The sequence below is a fragment of the Euprymna scolopes genome, chromosome 41 (genome assembly GCF_053919585.1).
Source record: "Euprymna scolopes isolate OS-2025 chromosome 41, ASM5391958v1, whole genome shotgun sequence".
Classification (NCBI taxonomy): domain Eukaryota; kingdom Metazoa; phylum Mollusca; class Cephalopoda; order Sepiida; family Sepiolidae; genus Euprymna; species Euprymna scolopes.
The window spans coordinates 70,166,906-70,188,037 of NC_136522.1; the positions used below are offsets into that span (position 1 = coordinate 70,166,906).

Sequence of the window (21,132 nt, forward strand, 5' to 3'; positions counted from 1 at the left end):
GCTATGATTCTGATACTGTATACTCTTTATCCCTTATCCTCGAGTGGCCTCTGGGCCTTGATAAGTGGTGACTCCTATGTAAAAAAAAAAAATCAAACTTTCTAATGTCGTCTCATTTCACTAAGCTAAATTATTATTATCCTTTTTTTTTTTTTTAAATAGAATCATCCAATGAAAATGAAGCCCTCCATTTTTTGTCGATCTTAATTAGTTCATATCTTTTTGAATTATTGTTCCTTTGTTTTATTTTATTTATTTATTTTTTTTAAAGATTTTTTTTCTAAATGGCGGGCGAAATAATCCCCTCTCCAATATTCATAAAATTTGATATATTTTTTTTTAATTTAAAAATAAAACTACTTGATATTTTGGAATATGATATTTTCGTTTCATCACGGATACGTACATCACTACATCATACATATTTTTCTGTATTTTTTTTTTTTTTTAATATAGGGAGAATTCTGGACATGAGCCAAAAAATAGGTTGTTTATAAATAGATATAATAAAAATAGCCGATAGTATTCACCGTCTTTTGTTGTAACTGGTTTATACAATTTAGATTAATGGAAAGGTGGACACCGAATTAAGATTATTACGATTTGTCGGGTAGTCTTTATTTTTTTGGTGTGTGTGTGTGGGGGGGGGGCTTTAAGATTGGACGTCGGAAGTAATGCCGGATATCAAGACTTCACAGGAAGCTGCACCTGCGTGTTGAATATACGCTCAAGTAATTACCTCAACACGACATGCTTGACTAGTTTACACGTTAAAGAGAAAAAAAGAACAAAAAAAAACAAAACAACAACAAAAATAATAATAATAGGAGCACTGGGAACAATCTCTAAAAACTTTGAAAAAAGAATGGGAGAAATTGGAATCAAAGGGATGACTGTTTCAAGAATGCGCATGTGTGAATGGTTCACATGGCAGATTCCTTATGTTAAGAACAAGTAGGTTTGAAAACGCTTTTTAAAGATAGTGTCAAGCTGGCCTACTGGTTATCGTACTTGACTCACTGTCTTTAAGTTATGGTTTTGATCTCTGCTCGAGTTTTTTTTTTTTATTTTTACTTACAAGATGTGAACTGCTCGCATGCACATATCTCAGTTTCTGTATTAATTAAACTATAATATTTATGCATGTTTTATGACCGGGCAACGCCGGGCGGTCTGCTAGTATTAATAATAAAAGAAGAAAAAAAAAAGCCGGCTATGATTGACCCATGTCTAGAATAACCTGCATGTTCATTGGTTGCTTTTTTTTTTTTTTAATTTTTAGCTTTTTTGTATCCAATTTTCTACACCATCATTCGGCCGTCAAGGTAAAGGGAATAGTGCCGTTACTAAATACCAGACCTTGGATAAGATGACTCAATATAGACATGACGCAATAATGATGCAATAGTCCTATAAAAAAAAAGGCTTCCTTCAGTCTTGACAGACTATGGATACCCACTGTAAGGGTGCCTGCGCGTGAAATTTGTGTGGCAAGAGTTGCGCAATCTCCAACCACGCCTTTCCTGAGTCAACATTGTTGCATACCAGTGGCAAGTTGAGGTACAAGACGACTGGAAACAATGCCGAGATAAGCGGAGAGCACATACAGCGCCTAGAATTCCCAAATGGTCACCCATCTGGTATTAGCCAGGCTCAACGTTGCTTAACTTCGGTGATCTGACGAGAACCGGTGTGTCAACTTGATTATGCCGTACAATAGTCCTATAAATTGACCTATAATCACCTATATAAAGAACAAACGATTACAAACAATTCATTATGCCGCCTCCGCGGAAAAGACGACGGACAAAACTAGAATTCACCGTACCGGGATACGACAGGACCAGAAAGCGACAGGAAAAAAATTCAAATACACACCACGAAATAAACTCGACCTAGCAGCAAAATTACACGATTTAGCGTACGACGACCCGGACACTACCACCGAGGAGGCAGATGAACAATTTATCCAAAACATTTATCAAAAACGAATCGTCGGGACTCTTGCTCGTACCACCACTAGGGCAAAACACGCACTGGGATTGGACAATTATTTCCAAGACAATACCGCCGTGGGTCCTGCTGATAGCACTGACGGTATATCTAGGCTGCAAATGGAGGAAGGTACTAATGAACAAAACGCGGAATCAGGATCTAACGGATGGGAAGGCATCCACATCGGACCACACCTACCTACAGAAACGGGCAACATCCAGAGAACTTACACAGTTAAACGAACTTTCAAAAACAAGATCGAAACCAGCGACACAGATACGAATCAAAGAAAAAAATACCAATACTTTTTTTTTTTTATAAAATGAAAACCAAACTTTTATAATTACGGGCAACCAAAATATAATCATTAATCTGTAATGCTGCACGTCTGGGTCACCATTTCATTATTCTTTTACTCTTTTAGCGACTCGCTACAAATATTAAGTGATTGTGCAAGCAACGTTTCAGTGGCGTGTACGTACATTTGCTGCATACACCCGTGCAATTTTCGAGATCGTAAAAACTAAAACTCGTCTTGTTTTGCGGACATAGTTGGAAGCAATAAACGTCACAGGGATGTTGTATTTTCAGCCAATCGCATTGCAAGATAAGAGAATTTTAAAAATATTTTCTCTGACAGTTTTCTGGGAGCCGGTCTTTTGACTATAAAACCAGGCGCACGCGCCAAAAGCATATATTTTCTGAACTTGTGACATGCATTCCATGGCAGTGCTTTTCTCACTTCAAAATCTTTTTCAGTGCTCTCTGACCATGCTCCAAGGTGCTTAAAGTTTTCAACAACCTTGAGCAGAGTCCCATTTCAATCTCAACAAAAACATTTTTTATATTGAACTTGAAGGTTACCATGTTGTAGTTGACCGGGAAGCAGACTGGTAGAACAATGTTCTACAGGCAGGCAGTTCTAGGAAAGAAGCTATGTTTATGGAATCTGCGTTTAGGTTTAGGCACAGATAGAGAGTAGGGGAAATTGATGATAGTGGTTGTAGCTAGTCGAGTGCTTTCTGGGCCCATAGATTGGAGCTCAGATGGACACTTGACATGAAAATAACGATAGAGCAGAGACATGTTCGTAACATCTCTTCTGTGAGAAAGACGTTGCAGGGAAGAGAAAAGGGCATCACTTACTAAGTTTCAAAGCTGGTTTTGGACTCTATCAAGGTAAGATAGGGTGTATTGAGCACTTCCTGCCCAAATGTGTCAACAGTACTCTATTTTAGGATGTACTTGGCTCTTATACGGATAGGGTTAGAGGACTGCATCGACAGTGAGATACCTACTGGAGCGGTAGAATGATCCAACCTTTTTTCTAGCTATTTTGGCAACAGATTTGATGTATGTGTTCCATTTTAGATCAGGAGTGAAAGTCAGAGTAAAATAGAAATAAATGAAACATTGAGAGAATAGAAGAATCACCACTTTGGAATTTTGGCAATAGTAATGTCTTTGAAAATTGCGTTAAATCAGTATATGTGTTAATCTGGCGAGTAAAAAAGATGAACCAAAAACATGAATGTTATGAATGGGTCACCAGTTAGTAAGTGCTAATCTGACAACAGAAATTTTGGAATGAAGGCAAGAAAACATGAATTAACGAACAACACATTTATATCAACAATTTTATTTATATTTATATCATTATTATTTTTTTTATTGGAATCCTTTGAAAATAATATACCGAATGGTATATATATCATTCGGTACAGACCCAACAATGGAAAACCAGATAAGAACGAAAAATTTGTATCTATAATACCAAACAACTCAACCTTGATCGCCCTTCAGAGCCTGTGACGAAGTCAATAGAGGCACTGAATTTCTACATTTCCAGGTGAGCAGTGAGCATTATCTGAAGATAGCAGTTTCAATCCTACCCAAAGCAGGCCAGAGGTTTAGTTGACCAAAACGTGGTGAGACGACAACAACTATGGAAAGCAGTAATTACTGGGGATACAGTTACGAGACTCAGCATTCCTATCCCGTCATCCTCTGGCCTTCTTCAGGTGATTACCCGAAGAAGGCCAGAGGATGGCTTGGCCGAAATGTGGTGAAACAACAACAATTATGAAGATGAAGATAACAGTCCACAAATAGATAAATAGAAACATATTTTTATATCAACAATTTTACAGAGATGTAAAATATACTTTGAAAGACCAAAGTTTGTTGATAAGTTTTAAAGCTCTTGAATAAGAAATAGACAAAATCATCAGAAAGTTTGTTTCATAGTTCTGCTATGAGTGTGTGTGTGTTTATCGTTTGTGTTAACTGGAGATATAGCAGCAGTCTTAAAGGAATTTCAGCATGGAGCATTCCAGTCTTTTAGGATTAACGTTGTTGATGTTGAGAGTCGAAGCAAGTCATAGGTTTCACTAAGAACAACAACTCTGATTTCAGTTGACCAAGCCATTTTCTTATAGGATTGGCTAATTTCACACCAGATTGTTACTTTTTGAATTTGAATCAATTGCCATTGGTTGGAAGATATCTTGAGTACACACATTCCTGTGAAAGCTAACTTGATTTTGAAGTGAAGAGAGCGACTCTTGATGAAGGCCACTTGAGGATAAGGGTTAATAGGTGTACAGTGGTCAATGGAACAATATCATAGTAATCGTTGGAAATTTGGTAAATCGGATGACTTGAGGGGATGGCCCGCCTGTGGAACTCGTTTTTGATGTCTCGCCCTCTTAAATAATCAAATTCTACCTTTCACCACTAACGATCAATAAGCTGTTGTCTTGGTGACCATTACACTCATTAACCCTTATTCTCGAGTGGCCTTCTGGCCTTGATAAGCTGCGACTCCCTTGTAAATAAATAAATAAATAAATTTCTACTATTATATAAAATTAACTCTGTGTGTGTGTGTGTGTGTGTTTGTGTGTGTGTGTGTTTGTGTGTGTGTTTGTGTGTGTGTGTTTGTGTGTATGTGTTTGTGTGTGTGTATTTGTGTGTGTGTGTGTGTTCGTTTGTTATGGACTCGGAAACGTCTGGGTCGATTTTTTTTTTTGCAATTACACACCAAGGTACTTGATGTATTTGGAAGTGTTCTTACGTAGGTTTTGTATCAGAATGCAATAATCGAAAAAATCTGATTAAAGAAGAATGTTAGATTTTGACCAAAGTTAACACTTTTATACGACCTAACATCACAAGTGCATTTGAGAAGTTTTATCACCGCACAAGCAGAAAATCAACTGTAGATTCTTTTATAAGACAGGGGCGCGTTCGGAACTAATGTTTATTCTCAGAGTATAACTGAACGATACTTGACTTTTTGTACGTTTATGTTTAAATCAAGTGATTATGTAAATATATTTTAATTAAATCAACAGTTGATTCTTTCATAAGACAGGAGTGCATTAAAAATGAAGGCTTCTGTTTAGAGCACAAGTGAACCATGATACTTGATTTTTGCATTTAAAACTTTAAGTCAAGCCATTATTTACAGATAATTCTATAAAATCAACAGTACATTCTCTACAGTGCAATGTAAAATACAATATATTGTGGACTAAGCCACTGCGGGGAGGCATGTGAAACTTTCTCTCGGTATTATACGGAGGAGGGGACCCTAACTATAGCAGACAATCAATCGATTTGATTAAAAAATAGGCGAGTTCACTGATTTTGATGACAATAAAATTATGGGAGAGTGGAACATTTGTAGATCCTTATTAAATCCCGGACAACGTCGGATCCCCCTGCTAGTAAATAATAATAAATAAATAAATAAATAAATAAATCAATATATAAAAGGCTCTATGTCTGCCTGTCTGTCTGTCTCTATATTTTCAAACTCTATCTCCTCCGAAACTAAAAGTCACAGAGCGGTACTGGGGGCTTCTCAAATGATTGGATTTTTTACGGACCGTTTTTTTATCGGTCTTTAGCCGGTTAAGATAGTTTTTAAGGGGATCAAAAATGAATTAAAAAGTGAAAAAAAAATAAAAAATCGTTATATATTTTATGCATTTATCTTTGTTTATTTTTAATTTTTTTCATTTTTAAGCAGTTCATATGCATGTCACATTGGTATAGTGGTAACGTCACCAGCTTTGAATACTATGGTTTCGGTTCTAGTTGATGGCACCCAAATACTTTTTTTTTTTTTTTTTTTTTACTTTTGAAATCACGACTATAATAATATATACGTAATCTGGACAAATTAAAATATCATATTTAAGCGTATTTTACGACCGGGTAAATCTGCCCCCCCCACTCCTCGTTAATAATAAATAAATAAATAAATAATGATACGTAAATAAAATAAAAGTCATGGGTTCTTTTAAGTATTGATAAATATTAATTTTTAAAAAAAGTGTACAGATTATGAATTCTATTTAATCAGCATAACAATTAAGATTTTATTTTATTTTATTTTCCGATTATGATTTTATACAGACGAACAAGTGCCCCTTCTCCTCCCCTACCCCGCCCGCAAGCGGCCGTAGCAACGTAAAAGCTACAACAATACTACAACAATCGAAAATCCGTCACACTTTTTGTCAGTGTTGTGATTTCTTGTGACACACTTACCAGCCCTTGTCCTGTTCAGCTTAACCACGCACACAAGCAGTCACAGGCCAAAGCAACATGTTCTTCTTCATGCGTTGAGCCTGTCCAGAAACGGAGCGCTTCTGTCTAGGTTAGTCTTGGGGCAGGATTTTTTAACGCCAGATCACTTTTGAAACAAGCATCAACCCATGCGATTTCCATACAACTAGCAAGTAAGTTTTATTTGTTACATATTTTTATTATTATTATTACAAGCATGGGTGCCCGGCGTTGCCCTGGTGTTTTGAGGTGTATGCTGAGCAAAAAAAAAAAAAAAAAAAAAAAAAAAAAAGCGGTAAATTTTTTAAACTTCGACTCCTATTATGACCCCTTAACATTTATTGTTTTGGGCTTAAATCAAGTTATTAAGTTAGATCCATGTCCAAGGAACCCATAACTAAAATTTCAAGAGATTGTCAGAGGAGTTTGGTAGAGTCAAATCGTTGAACTTTGACCCCTTAACAGCCAAATTTCTGACCGAAAACGGATCACAAAGATTTTCCCAAATCTCAGTACCCTGTATATCAAATTTCGAGTCTGTAGACTGAAACTTGATAGAGTTATTACGTAGTGAAATGTACACAGACAGAGACACATAGACACACAGACACGTTCACTTTTATAGATATATAGATTACTAGCATGGGTGCCCGGCGTTGCCCGGGTGTTTGGAGGTATATGCTAAGCAAAAAAAAAAAAAAAAATGGTCAATTTCTTTTAACTTTGATCCCTATTATGCCCCCCTTAACATTTATTGTTTGGGGCTCAAATTAAGTTATTAAGTTAGATCCATGTCCAAGGAACCTATATCTAAAATTTCAAGTGTTTAGACCAAAAATTGTCGGAGGAATTTGGTAGAGTTCTCAAAGGTCAAATCGTTGCAAAAATTTCTGGCCGAAAACCGATCACAGATTTTCCCAAATCTCAGTACCCTGTATATCAAATTTCGAGTCTGTAGACTAAAAATTAACAGAGTTATTGCATAGGGAAATATACACAGACAGACAGACAGACAGACAGACAGACAGACACGTTCACTTTTATAGATATACTAGCATTTCGGCCCGGCGTTGCCCGGGGGTTTGGAGTTGTATGTTGAGCAAAAAAAAAAAAAAAAAAAAGCGGTCAATTTTTTAACTTTGACCCCTATTATGACCCCTTAACATTTATTGTTTTGGGCTCAAATCAAGTTATTAAGTTAGATCCATGTCCAAGGAAACTATATCTAAAATTTCAATTGTTTAGACCCAAAATTGTCGGAGGAGTTTGGTAGAGTTCTCAAAGGTCAAATCGTTGAACTTTAACCCCTTAACAGCCAAATTCCTGACCGAAAACCGATTACAAAGATTTTCCCAAATCTCAGTATGCTGTGTATCAAATTTCGAGTCTGTAGACTGAATATTGACAGAGTTATTGTGTAGGAAAATGTACACAGACACACAGACAGACAGACAGACAGACAGACACATTCACTTTTTTTAGATATCTAGATAGATAGATAGATAGATTAAACAAAAATACATACGCATACATAAATATATATGGAAACAATTTTGTGTTCCCTGTAAACTTTTTATGCAAATATTACACAAGTATAAATAATGTAGAATATCTGCATAAATATAATTACACGTAATACTTAACTAAAGATGATCATCCCATAAGAAAACCGAAAAACTAATAAGGAATTAATTAAAATGAATGTTTAAAAGAATATGCAAATTAGCTAGATCTTTTGCTAGTGAATGCAATTCCACAAGCCATATATAACAAAAATGTATTTTTGGCCTTCGGACCCAGATAAAAGTGTAGTATCTGTTCCGGCAGATACTGCACTTAAGATAATTTGTACCAGTCAATGGAGGGGAAACCCTCTATACTGGGACAATTATTATTTTTGGTAACCAGAGTGACCCCTTTTAGGGGAGCTGGTTTTTACCTCACATTAAAAACGACCTTGTGCCTAATTTGCTCAGTGGGGGAGCAAATAAATACCATCTGTTCCGACAGATACTGCAAGCTATGACTAGCTAGGACAAGCTATGACTAGCAAAGACCAGATGTGGGGGCAACCCCACATGCCTGACCTTTAACCAGCTCCCATTTCCCACCTCTCGGGAGCTGGTCCCCTTTTTCCCTTCCCCCTCCCTTCACTCCTCACATTAAAAATTGGCCTTGTGCCTAATTTGCTCGGTGGGGGAGCAAATAAATACCATCTGTTCCGACAGATACTGCAAGCAAAGACCATATGTGGGGGCGACCCCACATATAAGACCTTGGTCAATGTAGGGGCAACCCTTCATACCAATTGTCACTATCCAGCTCCCCTACTCCCCAGGGAGCTGGTCCCCATTTCCCCTTCACTCCTCACATTAAAAATTGGCCTTGTGCCTAATTTGCTCGGTGGGGGAGCAAATAAATACCATCTGTTCCGGCAGATACTGCAAGCTATGACTAGCAAAGACCAGATGTGGGGGCAACCCCACATGCCTGACCTTTAACCAGCTCCCATTTCCCACCTCTCGGGAGCTGGTCCCCTTTTCCCCTTCCCCCTCCCTTCACTCCTCACATTAAAAATTGGCCTTGTGCCTAATTTGCTCGGTGGGGGAGCAAATAAATACCATCTGTTCCGACAGATACTGCAAGCTATGACTAGCTAAGACTAGCAAAGACCAGATGTGGGGGCAACCCCACATGCCTGACCTTTAACCAGCTCCCATTTCCCACCTCTCGGGAGCTGGTCCCCTTTTCCCCTTCCCCCTCCCTTCACTCCTCACATTAAAAATTGGCCTTGTGCCTAATTTGCTCGGTGAGGGAGCAAATAAATACCATCTGTTCCGACAGATGCTGCAAGCTATGACTGGTTATGACTAGCAAAGACCAGATGTGGGGGCAATCCCACATGCCTGACCTTTAACCAGCTCCCATTTCCCACCTCTCGGGAGCTGGTCCCCTTTTTCCCTTCCCCCTCCCTTCACTCCTCACATTAAAAATTGGCCTTGTGCCTAATTTGCTCGGTGGGGGAGCAAATAAATACCATCTGTTCCAACAGATACTGCAAGCAAAGACCATATGTGGGGGCGACCCCACATATAAGACCTTGGTCAATGTAGGGGTAACCCTTCATACCAATTGTCACTATCCAGCTCCCCTATTCCCCGGGGAGTTGGTCCCCATTTCCCCCCTTCACTCCTCACATTAAAAATCGGCCTTGTGCCTAATTTGCTCGGTGGGGGAGCAAATAAATTCTTGGCTTTCGGGTCGGGATCAAAGTGTAGTATCTGTTCTCTGATACATACACAGCGATAGGCAGTGTTGTTCTGGCGACACATTCTCGTGGCCGGCGAGCTTGTTGGGTAGCGTTCTGTCCGCACTCCCACTTTGTCTGTCTTTCTCTGCTCTCCCCCCTCCCCCACGGGGGGGGGGGATCCGAGCTGATAATTTACGACCTTCCCGCGAGGGAGGGTCGGAAACACTTTCTCTCTTCCCTCCACTAACTTCCCACTCCCTCTCTCAGTTCTATCTCCCCTCTTGCCGCCTTTGGCGCCACTTCTTTTTGGCGCCAAAGTCGGCTCCCAATTTGGACGTCGACTCCACGTCACTCATTTTGGTGAATTTATACAGGGAAGAGAGAGCTTTTATTCAAAAATGGACACCCCCAGCCCGGGGACCACCAATACAGATACCCCCAGCCAGGAGGCTACCACAAGAAAAACTGCTCCCCAAGAGGACGGCTCCCCAACAGGGGAAGCAAAAAGCAACGGGGCATACCGCCCGGACACTAAACCAAAGGACGCCCCTCAGAAGGGAGAAAACTCACCAGCAGCTCCCCAAGAGGGCGACTCCCCAAAAAGGGGAGAAAAAACAATGTTGGACGGGGCATCCCGTTCCGGCAACAAAAATCAAGAGGCAGTAGCCCCAAAGGACGATAAGGGAGACAGTGCTCCCCAAGAGGGCGACTCCCCACAAAGGGGAGAAAAAACAATGTTGGACAGGGCATCCCGCTCTGACTACAAAAATCAAGAGGCAGTAGCCCCAAAGGACGATAAGAGAGACAGTGCTCCCCAGGAGGGCTACTGCCCCAAAAGGGGAGCAAATCAAGAAAACGAGGGGGCATACAGCCTAGACCTCCCCAAAACAAAAGGGGCAAAAGCTCCCAAGGACAATAAAGAGGACAATGCTCCCCAGGAGGCCGACTCCCCAAAAAGGGAAGTATTTCCTGGAAGAAGTATAGAGCAGGGAGAGTCGGTCCCAAAGGAAAGCGGAAAGGGAAATGCGCCTCAAAATAGCAACCCTTCCGCCAAGGAACAGCAAAAACAGTCCAACCTCACCAAAGATCCAACACCAACAAGAGGGTCGGCATGGGGGAAGACTGTAGAGAAGCAACTGTCCCCTCAAGAGTATAGAGACTTGTACTTGACCAAGTACAGACAATACATAGAGGGGGCAGAAATTAAACCAGTGCCAGGCGCTTGGGAGGCAATCGAAGACAGAGTGCTCTCCCTCATCATCTCGGATATGCCGGAAAACCGCCTCCTAGGGATGAAAAAGGAAGACATGGCAGGGCTCCTACACAAGCTAAACATCCCGGTATTATACCTGTACCAGAGGAGCTACGCCATGTGGGACATCCTCCTACCCACCAAGGAAGATGCGGAGAGACTCTCCCTACAGGAAATTAAGTATGGGAGAACAAAACTAAAGCCCGAATACCAGGGCAGGACAAGGACCCGGGTGCAGGTATTCAATGTACCTATGCAAATATCAGCAGAAATCCTGGGATCCTTCTTCACACAGTTCGGCGAGGTGGAAAAAATAACCCCAGTGCGGTCGAAAACCGGCATGCACTTGGGCAGCTACACTGTGGCCATGAGGCTAAAGAAAGAAGGCTTCCAGGCGATACCAGCACAGCTGACATTTAAGGAGGCAACTATGACAGTAGTAGTGGAGGGGCGTCGTCCGCACTGCTGGTTTTGCCAAAAACAGGGTCACATGGCCAAGAGCTGCCCTCAAAGGTCAAATCCTACTCAAGTGACACTAAAGGCGGTCCCAACCTCTGAGACAGCACCAGTGTCCAAACAGGCTGTCACAACTCCTGCAACCAGAGCACCAACCCCAGCACCGAGGAAACCCAAAACTGTGCAGGAGCCCAAAGGGGAGGAATGGATCACGGTAATGAGGCGGAAACGGAAGCCCACAATCCCATCTGCCACCGTCCCACAACCAACCCAACAACCGAGGCAGCAACAACAACAGCAGCCTCCACAACAGCCGCAGCAACAGCCATGGCAGCAGACACAGCAGCAGCAGCCAAACCAGCCGTTGAACCAGCCGCAGCAACAACATCAGCTGCCGCGGCCAATTCCACAACCAATGCCACGAAAACAGCAGCAACAACAAAAACAGCAGCAGCAGCAACAGCCAGAACAGCAGCAACAAAAACGGCTGCAGCAACCAGAAAAGCAACAGCATCAACCGGAGAAACAACAATTAGAGGAGCAGCAACAACCAACGGTCCCCACACCAATTGAGACGGGGATCAAGCGAAGAAAACACTGCTCCTCTGAGGATGAATCTGCTAGTGAGAGGGAGAGGAACTCAACCTCACCACTCCCCGGTTCATTCAAAAGAATAAAAAAGAAAAGGAAAGGGGAAGAAAAGGCAGCCCCCACTCCCTGTGAGCATACACCACCTCTAACAACAACACAACCCACTTCCACCCCCATACCACATACTGCACCAACACTAGACACCGCACTAACACCAACACCAACATCAGACACCGCACCAACACCAACACCAACATCAGACACCGCACCAACACCAGACACTGCACCAACACCAGACACTGCACCAACACCAGACACTGCACCAACACCAACACCAGACACCGCACCAACACCAACACCAGACATCACACCAACACCAGACACCGCACCAACACCAACACCAGACACCACACAGACACTCGTCCCCACACCAATGCAAATTGAGCCGCCATCCCAGAAAGAAAAGAATGAACCCGGGAGGGGGAGAGACCCTTCAGATTCTCCCACTTACGGACTCACTCCAACAGGGACTCTCGCCCTCGAAACGAGAGAGGAACTTTGTTCTGTAGACCCCCTGTCTGTGGCAATGGGCGTACCACACCGGCAGAGAAAAAATTTAAAACCTCTGCTGGACTGCCAACAGATAGGGGGAAAAGACGTTAATGTCCCCTCTAATTTCCCGGACGCCCCACGGCTAACAACTTTCGTCAGGCTTCCTGAGGCCTGCAAAACCAACGTGTGGACAATGCTGGAAGCCGCTGAAGGGGCTGGTCCGGGAATTGAACTGATTAGGAAAAATGACCCTTCCCTTGAGGAACTCGCAAAACAATGCAAGGGAAGGGTCCCAGTGTTGGTCCATCCGTCACTCTATAGGGCCCTTAAATTGACTTACCCTTTGGATGTCGGCGGCATTGTGAGAGAAGGTCAGGACATGAAAAACCTGACCACCTTGAGCATTGCACACAACGTCGGTGTCCTTTCCCCGGCTGACTTCGGAGCTGAGTGTAACACACCTTAAGGTAGGTACCATGGCTTTGAATTTGGCTAGTCTGAATGCGAGGGGCTTGAGATCATCGGGCCAGGCGGCTCGCCTCCGGCACGACCTCTTGTCCCTGGGAGTGGATGTCGCTGCGATTCAGGAGACGCATTTCGTTTCCTCTGTGGACTGTCAGGTGCTGGCCCGAGACTTTGAGGTTTTCTCAGCATATGGCAGCCCGCGGGGGAAGGGAGTTTCCGTGCTGGTTAAACGTACCCTGTCGGCGACGGTCGACGTTGTCCATAGAGATGCAGTGGGTAGGCTGGTTGTGGCCGATGTTGCCGTAAAAGATTCTGTGTTTCGGGTGATTGCGGTTCATGCGCCCAGCACCGCTCGTGAGAGGGTCTCATTCTTCAGTCAGCTTGACGCGTTTGTAGATTGTCGGAAGCGGGTAGTGCTAATGGGGGATTGGAATTCCATCTTAGACCCCGACATAGATAAGGTAGGAGGCGGAGCTAGAGGATCGGAGAGGTGCGAGTCCAGCCTGGCTGATCTGATGGCTAGATGCGGTCTGGTCGACAGGTTTCGGGTCGAGCATCCAGGGCGGGAGATGTGGACGTGGACCAATAGTGTTTCCTCCTATCCAAATACTTATTTAGACAGGATGTTAGTTAGGAGAGGCGAAGTAGACTTCTTATCTTGTCCCACGTTCACTTGGCTAGGCCAGACGGACCATAAATTAGTTATGGCCCGGCTGAAGCTAGGAAATAGGCCTAAGTTAGCGGGGTACTGGAAGTTAAACACCTCCCTTCTGGAGATACAAGACTTCCAAGATCAGTTAAGAGAATTGATTAAGAAGGCACTAGTGGGGGCGGTTACCGGGAGTAAGTGGTGGTTAGGTCTCAAAGCCAAGATCAGAAGCTTCTCCGTCAAGTATGCCCAGCGCCTCGCACTAGATAAGGCCAAGACGAAGAAGAAGCTAGAGCAGAAACTAGCCCAGGCTACGGGGGAGGGTGATAGGGCTAGTCAGGAACTAGCTAAGCAGGACCTTCTACGCGAGACTAGCGAGCGTTACGAAGGCCAAGTAGTTAGAGCTAGGCTTAGAAAGATAGGCAACGAAGCAGTCAATTCTGATGCAGACGTGCGCCGTGAGGTTTCTAGGCGTGGCTCGGACAAATACATTGCAAAAATCAAACATCCGAATGGACGCACCCTGGAATCGACTCGGGAGATCTGCGAGGGGTTTCGAGAACATTTCGAGGAGCGTTTTACGCAGCAGCCCGATCTTCCGGTCCTTGAGTTTAGCGACTATTTGGCCGACTCTCCCCGCCTCGAGGTGGCTAGAGCGGCTAGTTGCGAGGGCCGGGTGACAGAGCGGGAGGTCTTTACTGCGCTGAAGCAGGTCAGCTGTGACAGATCGCCAGGACTTGATGGTCTGCCATACGAACTGTACTTGAGGCTGTCGCCCATGTTTCTGCCTCTTCTGACGGATATGTTCAACCATTGGTTTGCTCAGGGATCCATCCCAGGGCAGGTGACCAAGGGAGTGATCACATTGCTGAAGAAAGGTGACGGGCATGGAGGGGAAGAGTTAGACGACTACAGGCCCATAACTCTGCTAAACACAGAGTTGAAGATTTTGGCCAAGGTCCTGTCGAATCGGCTGCAGGTTGTTATCGACGAGTTGGTTGAACCGGAACAGAACTACGCTGTGAAGGGGAGATCGATTCAGAACAACTTGCACCTGATCCGCATGATCCTAGAGGGGGGAATAGATGACGACACGGAAGCCGCGCTGATAAACTTAGATCAGTCCAAAGCTTTCGATAGGGTCGACCATCGTTTCCTGGCATCTGTCTTAGAGGCCGCCGGTTTTAAACCGGACTTTTGCAAGTGGATCTCCATAATGTATCGACAGCCCATGGCTGTCGTGCAAGTCAACGGAAAGCGCTCGAAACCCTTTGTTATCTCTCGGTCGGTTCGTCAGGGTTGTCCGCTGTCGCCCCTGCTTTATGTCCTGGCTTTGGAGCCTCTTCTCCGCAAGCTGAGACATGGGGAGGCAAATTCGGCCCTGCGCGGAATGGCTCTGCCTGGCGGCTCAGCTGCCAAGGTATCCGCGTTCGCCGATGATGTCACGATCTTCGTGTCGGGCTTCAGAGACATTGAGGTCGTGTCGGAGGCACTCACACAGTACGAAAGAATTACAGGGGCCAAGATAAACCGCAACAAGTCGGTAGGACTGCGGTTGGGCGCATGGAGTGGCAACGCAAACCTCCCTGCGCCCTTCAGCTGGACAGATGGCCCGGTCCGAATCCTCGGCGTGTGGTTCGGACCGGGTCTCCAGCTTGACAAGAATTGGTTGGAGGTACGGTCAAAGGTGGAGGCTGCAGTCAATTCGTGGCTTCCTAGGAAACTTTCCTTAAAGGGTAGAGCTGAGGCGTGCGCCACTTACGTCTTTCCTCTCATCCTTTACCGACTGGCCGTACTTCCCCTGCCTGCACAACACCTAAAAGCTCTTGTCGAACTCTTGTCCTCGCTCCTTTGGGACAGAGGAAGACACTGGGTGAGCAGACAGGTCTGTATTCAACGTCCGTGTGAGGGAGGCTTGGGAATGCCGGACTTGAAGTGTCATCGAGATGCTGAGAGGCTGGCCTTCCTGAGCCACTATATGCAGGAGGACCAACCGTGGCACCCCGTGGTTACTGCCGCCTTCCCCGACCTCGTTCTCGACCCTTCCATCGAGAGCCGTCGCAGGCCGCGGGGAGAATCTGCCTACATGAAAGAGTGCCGAGCCGCGCTAAAACGACTACCAAGGTCCAGTGACCTTGTGACTGCTACCCGTAGGGAACTCCACAGGGATCTAGTGAAGGGGGCCGCTGACGACCCGCTATGCGCGCGTTTGGGGTGGCAGCAGAGTGAGATCCGCTCCGCATGGAGCTGGGCGCCAGGTTCGAGTCATCTGAACAATTCGGAGTTCTCTCTGACCTGGCGATTGGCCCGAAATGCACTTCCACTCAACAACATACAATGCAGTTCTGGGTTTCTGGAGTCGCCTGATTGTCCCCGTTGTGGGACAACGGCTGTGGAAACTACGGATCACGCTTTCTTCGATTGCCGCGAACTCCGCCAGTACTGGTCGTATGTCAGTGGGGTGACGGCTCGCATCGATCCTGAGCATCCTCGCCCAATTACTGTATCCAATGTTGTGGACAACGTGAGGCCGCCGTGGGACCGGGAAAGACAAATGGTCTACGTTACGATTCTGGCCGTGGCGAGAATGGTGATTTGGACGTCGCGTCTGCAAGGTTGCCGGGGGGTGTTGTCTTTTTCTGATCAAGATCTGATTGCGTTCTTTAAACACCAACTACGGGTGAAGATCAGATGTGATAGAAGAAGGCTGCATCGCGCGGCATTTGACAGAAGATGGATACATGTGGCAAGTCTGTGTGTACGAAGAGGAGCCAGATTTGAATACGTGTTCCCCGCCTAGGTGTGGAACGCGCAGTTCTGTAAAGTTAAATTAAACAAGTAGTCTCTCAGCTAGCTGAGTGTGTGTTCCATCCCTCCCCGATTAGGAAGCCTCCAAGATCCCCATCCCCTCTTACCTGCAATTTTTGTTTTCACCCCTTCCTCTAAATTCTACCCATCTTGGAGAAAAAGAAATACAAACTAACCTCCATCCCTTACCCACAAAATTTTCTTTTCTCCATTCACCCCCATCTAGAGGGCATCCCCACCTAGAGACTGACCCGCAGAAGCGAGGTTCCTTTTACAAACCTAGTGGAACGGGCAGTCTATCAACTAGACGGGGTTGGGAGGGTCCTACTAATCACCTTTTGTTTTTTCTTCCCCCTCCCTCGACACAAATGAATTATTGTTACCATTTTATTGTTATCTTTTTTGTTTTTACACGTCAATAAAAAATGTTTTAAAAATTGGGAGTTACTAGGACGTCCCCCAATATGAAAGGGTGAATGCGGTATTATGGTGAAAGAAGATACTAGCTGGGAGAAACTTTTGACTTTGTTTAGTTCTGGAGTGACAAGGATGACCAACGACCCCCAAAATCCCCCCTTTTGAGTTGGCCATGTGCCTAAGTTTTTTTGTTCATCGTTGATTTTTTTCTGTATTTTTTTAACATGAATAAAAGATTTAATATCTCAAAGTGTAGTATCTGTTCTGTAGATGCTACACTTAAGATAATTTGTACCCGTCAATGGAGGGGAAACCCTCTATACTGGGACAATTATTATTTTTGGTAACCAGAGTGCCCTCTTTTTGCCTACTTTTAGGGGAGCTGGTTTTTACCCCATATTAAAAACGGCCTTTGCCTGATTTGCTTTGGTGGGGAAGCAAATAAATGCATACAATAAATAGAAAATTTTTAATATGAATATCAATACACGCAAAAGAAAACCGAATTCATAGGAGTATAGATAGATAGATAGATTATTATTATTATTATTATTATTATTATTAATCTTTGTCCCATTTAAGGGTTTTTTGATAAGGTGTAGAAACCTGTAATTTAATTGACCCCACTCTTAAAACTGAAACAAATACTGGTAGGAACCCATCCAACAAATGTCACGCATTATTTGGATTATTCAAACTGCCGTTCTCATCTTGGTTGAAAAGAGTCTTTCCATAATTCTTCTGAATTTTTGAGATGAGGATTAATAATTCATATTATTTGAATTATCCCAGCTACTGTTCTCACCTCGAGAATCATTTGCACAACGTTTCGGTCGATATAACCTCCGATCTGCTTCACGTGTATCTTTTTGAACTCAGGAATCTTTCTGTAAAACCCAGAAATGTTTCTGTCGAACTCAGGAATTGGCACAGAATTTTAAACGGAGCCCTTTATTTAATCCATGAGAGTAGCATGTTCTCGTTCTGTCAGCCACGACTGAGTAGAAGTCCTAAGTAATTCACAGTTGTATTTTGCCATTTTTGCCTTGTCGCCAGCACTGAGGATTGAACTTTTCACCTCCAGAAGAGAGAAACTTACAACTGAATTACACCAAGTACTTTATCCGCTACGCCACGAGCCCTTCCATGCATATTTCGTCTTGAATACATATTAATATCAGTGAGTAGTGGTATGCATGCTATGTTTGTTCTTTGAAACCTCTATCTCACGGACGTGATGTTGCTAGTCCCAGTCTTTTTTTTTTTTTTATAAATACTATTATGGCATGCGTTCTTTAGAATTGTGTTCTATTTCTTGCTTCTTTTGTTTCAGCTTGTTGGACTCGTTGGGCTAGTGGTCTCCATTAATTTGCTGGAACTACAAGCTTGTGGAACTCTTTTCCTACTGACTGTTTTCCTCCTATCTATGAGCTTTATTTTTCAAAGCTAAAGTCAATATGCATCTCCTGTCTTTGTGACAATCATCTTTCGTTCTTGTTAACTCCTTACATCAAGTGGTTTCATGTCTTGTCTTGAGTGATTTCCACAAAAAAAACAAACAAACTTACTAGTAATGATGTACAAGGTAGATAACCTGGTGATGTTATGTATGTGGTCTAATACCTCTGTTTATATAGAGCTAGGTATGTGCAAATATTTTTATGTATATAGAAATAACTATATTCATATGTTTATATGTGGTGCAATGGGAAAAGAGGTGGCTGGTTAATTTTAATGCATCTAAAACCAAGCTTCTATCTTTACATCATCAACACTCTGATCCCCATCTGGCATCAATTGAAATGAATGGCTCTTGTCTTTAGGAGGCCCCATGTTTTGATAAGCGTCTGGATCTGACCTTTACTCCTTATCTGAGATGGAACATGTACATCAAATCTGTTGCCAAGGCTACTGGAAAAATGGTGGGATCGTTCTACCACTCCAGTAGATAATCTTACTGCTGATGCAATTCTCTACCTGTATAAGAACCAGGTACGTCCAAGGATGGAGTTCTGTTGTCACATCTGGGCAGGATCTGCTAGGAAGACCTTATTCTGCCTTGACAGGGTTCAAAATAGTCTTCGTAGCCTAGTGGGGGATGCCCTTTTCCATTCCCTGCAACCTCTTTCCCTCCCAAACTTTCACGAAAAACACTCGTCTAGCTGAAACCACTATCAATAATTTCCCCCACTCTTTATCTGTGCTCAAGCCTAAATGTAGATTCCGTGAACAATGTTTCTTTTTTAGAACTTCCGTTTGCCTGCTTTCCGGCTAACTACAATATGGTTATCTTCAAGTCCAACGTAAACAATTTCTTATCGTTATTTTTATGGCAAGTACTTGTCTGAGCTCCAATCTATGGTTCCCCCTCGCCAAACTTTCACGAAAAACACTCATCTACAGGGTGGTCAAAAAGTCAGGTAACATTTTAAAGAAAAACAATATTAGCAATACACGTATATTTAAGTACCATACATTGAAATATAAAATGAAACAAATGTGAAATATGTTTATTTTGTTAATTGTCGTCCATTTCTCTCTATCAATCGCTGGAAGCGATTAACCACTGATTGTGTAACACGTGTAATCATGTCAGCTGATATCCGCGCAATCTCCTCTTCAATAAATAACTTTAAAGACGCTATTGTATCAGGCTCCTTGCCATAAACGCTATCCTTTACATAGCCCCAAAGCCAGAAATCAGGAGGGGTAGTTTATATATTACACTCAAATATTTAAACAAATAATATTAAACGAATAGAGATTATAATGGATCATATTGTTTTTTCTACCTTTAACATGTTACCTGACTTTTTGACCACCCTGTAGCTGAAACCGCTATCAATAATTTCCTCCATTATTAATCTGTGCCTAAAGCAAAACGTAGATTCCATAAACAAAGCTTCTTTCTTAGAACTGCACGCATGTGGAATTCTCTTCTGTTAGCTTGCTTTCCAGCTGACTGCAATTTGGTAGTTTTCAAGTCCAACGTAAACAAATTCTTGAGGAACCGTCCCCTTAAGTAATCGAATTTACCAAATTTCCACTACTAACAATTACTACAATATTGTCCCATTGACTACCGTATACTCATTAACCCTTATCCTCGAGTGGCCTCCGGGCCTTGATAAGTCGTGACTCCTTTGTAAAAAAAAAAAAAAAAAAAAATTAAGCCGATGCAAAGGTTTTTCCGATTGAAAATTTCATTTTGAAAATGAAAAACTGTTTTTTGAAAATCGTAATTCATAACAATAACGACCATTTCTCTCCATAACTTGATTCCATCTGTCAACGAGTTTATTGTAAACATCTTTCGGTTTTGATGCGAAATGTGAATCTAAGTCGTGTTCAGTCTCCTCTCGTGGTGTTAACCTGAGGCCATCTAAATATGTTTCGTAATCTTCAAAATAAGTGACAGGTCAGGAGAATATGTAGGATGGGGCAAGATTTCCCATCCATTGTATGTTTGTATGTTTGTATGTTTGTATGTATGCATGTTTGTTTGTATGTATGTTTGTTTGTATGTTTGTATGTATGCATGTTTGTTTGTATGTATGTATGCATGTTTGTTTGTATGTATGTATGCATGTTTGTTTGTATGTATGTTTGTTTGTATGTTTGTATGTATGCATGTTTGTTTGTATGTATGTTTGTTTGTATGTTTGTATGTATGCATGTTTGTTTGTATGTATGTTTGTTTGTATGTTTGTATGTATGCATGTTTGTTTGTATGTATGTTTGTTTGTATGTTTGTATGTATGTTTGTTTGTATGTATGTTTGTTTGTATGTATGTTTGTTTGTATGTTTGTATGTATGCATGTTTGTTTGTATGTATGTTTGTTTGTATGTATGTATGCATGTTTGTTTGTATGTATGTATGCATGTTTGTTTGTATGTATGTATGTTTGTATGTTTGTATGTATGCATGTTTGTTTGTATGTATGTTTGTTTGTATGTTTGTATGTATGCATGTTTGTTTGTATGTATGTTTGTTTGTATGTTTGTTTGTATGTATGTTTGTTTGTATGTTTGTATGTATGCATGTTTGTTTGTATGTATGTATGTTTGTATGTTTGTATGTATGCATGTTTGTTTGTATGTATGTTTGTTTGTATGTT

At 42.6% G+C, this 21,132-nt stretch overlaps 1 protein-coding gene and 1 pseudogene across 2 annotated transcripts in view; one reads left to right on the top strand and one right to left on the bottom strand.

Annotated features, from left to right (window-relative positions):
• The window catches only part of LOC145266608 (protein TBATA-like), an 89,737-nt gene that overhangs the window by 4,711 nt on the left and 63,894 nt on the right, over nt 1-21,132 (top strand). The window contains exon 1 of one of the 2 annotated variants that reach the window (XM_080122504.1): nt 6,477-6,746. The exons of the other annotated variant lie outside the window; for it this stretch is intronic. The gene's annotated coding sequence lies outside the window, so the exon portion shown is untranslated. Of the gene's footprint in view, nt 1-6,476; nt 6,747-21,132 lie in introns of those variants that run through there. 2 annotated transcript variants of the gene reach the window in all.
• LOC145266730 (5S ribosomal RNA) lies at nt 1,601-1,717 on the bottom strand (annotated as a pseudogene).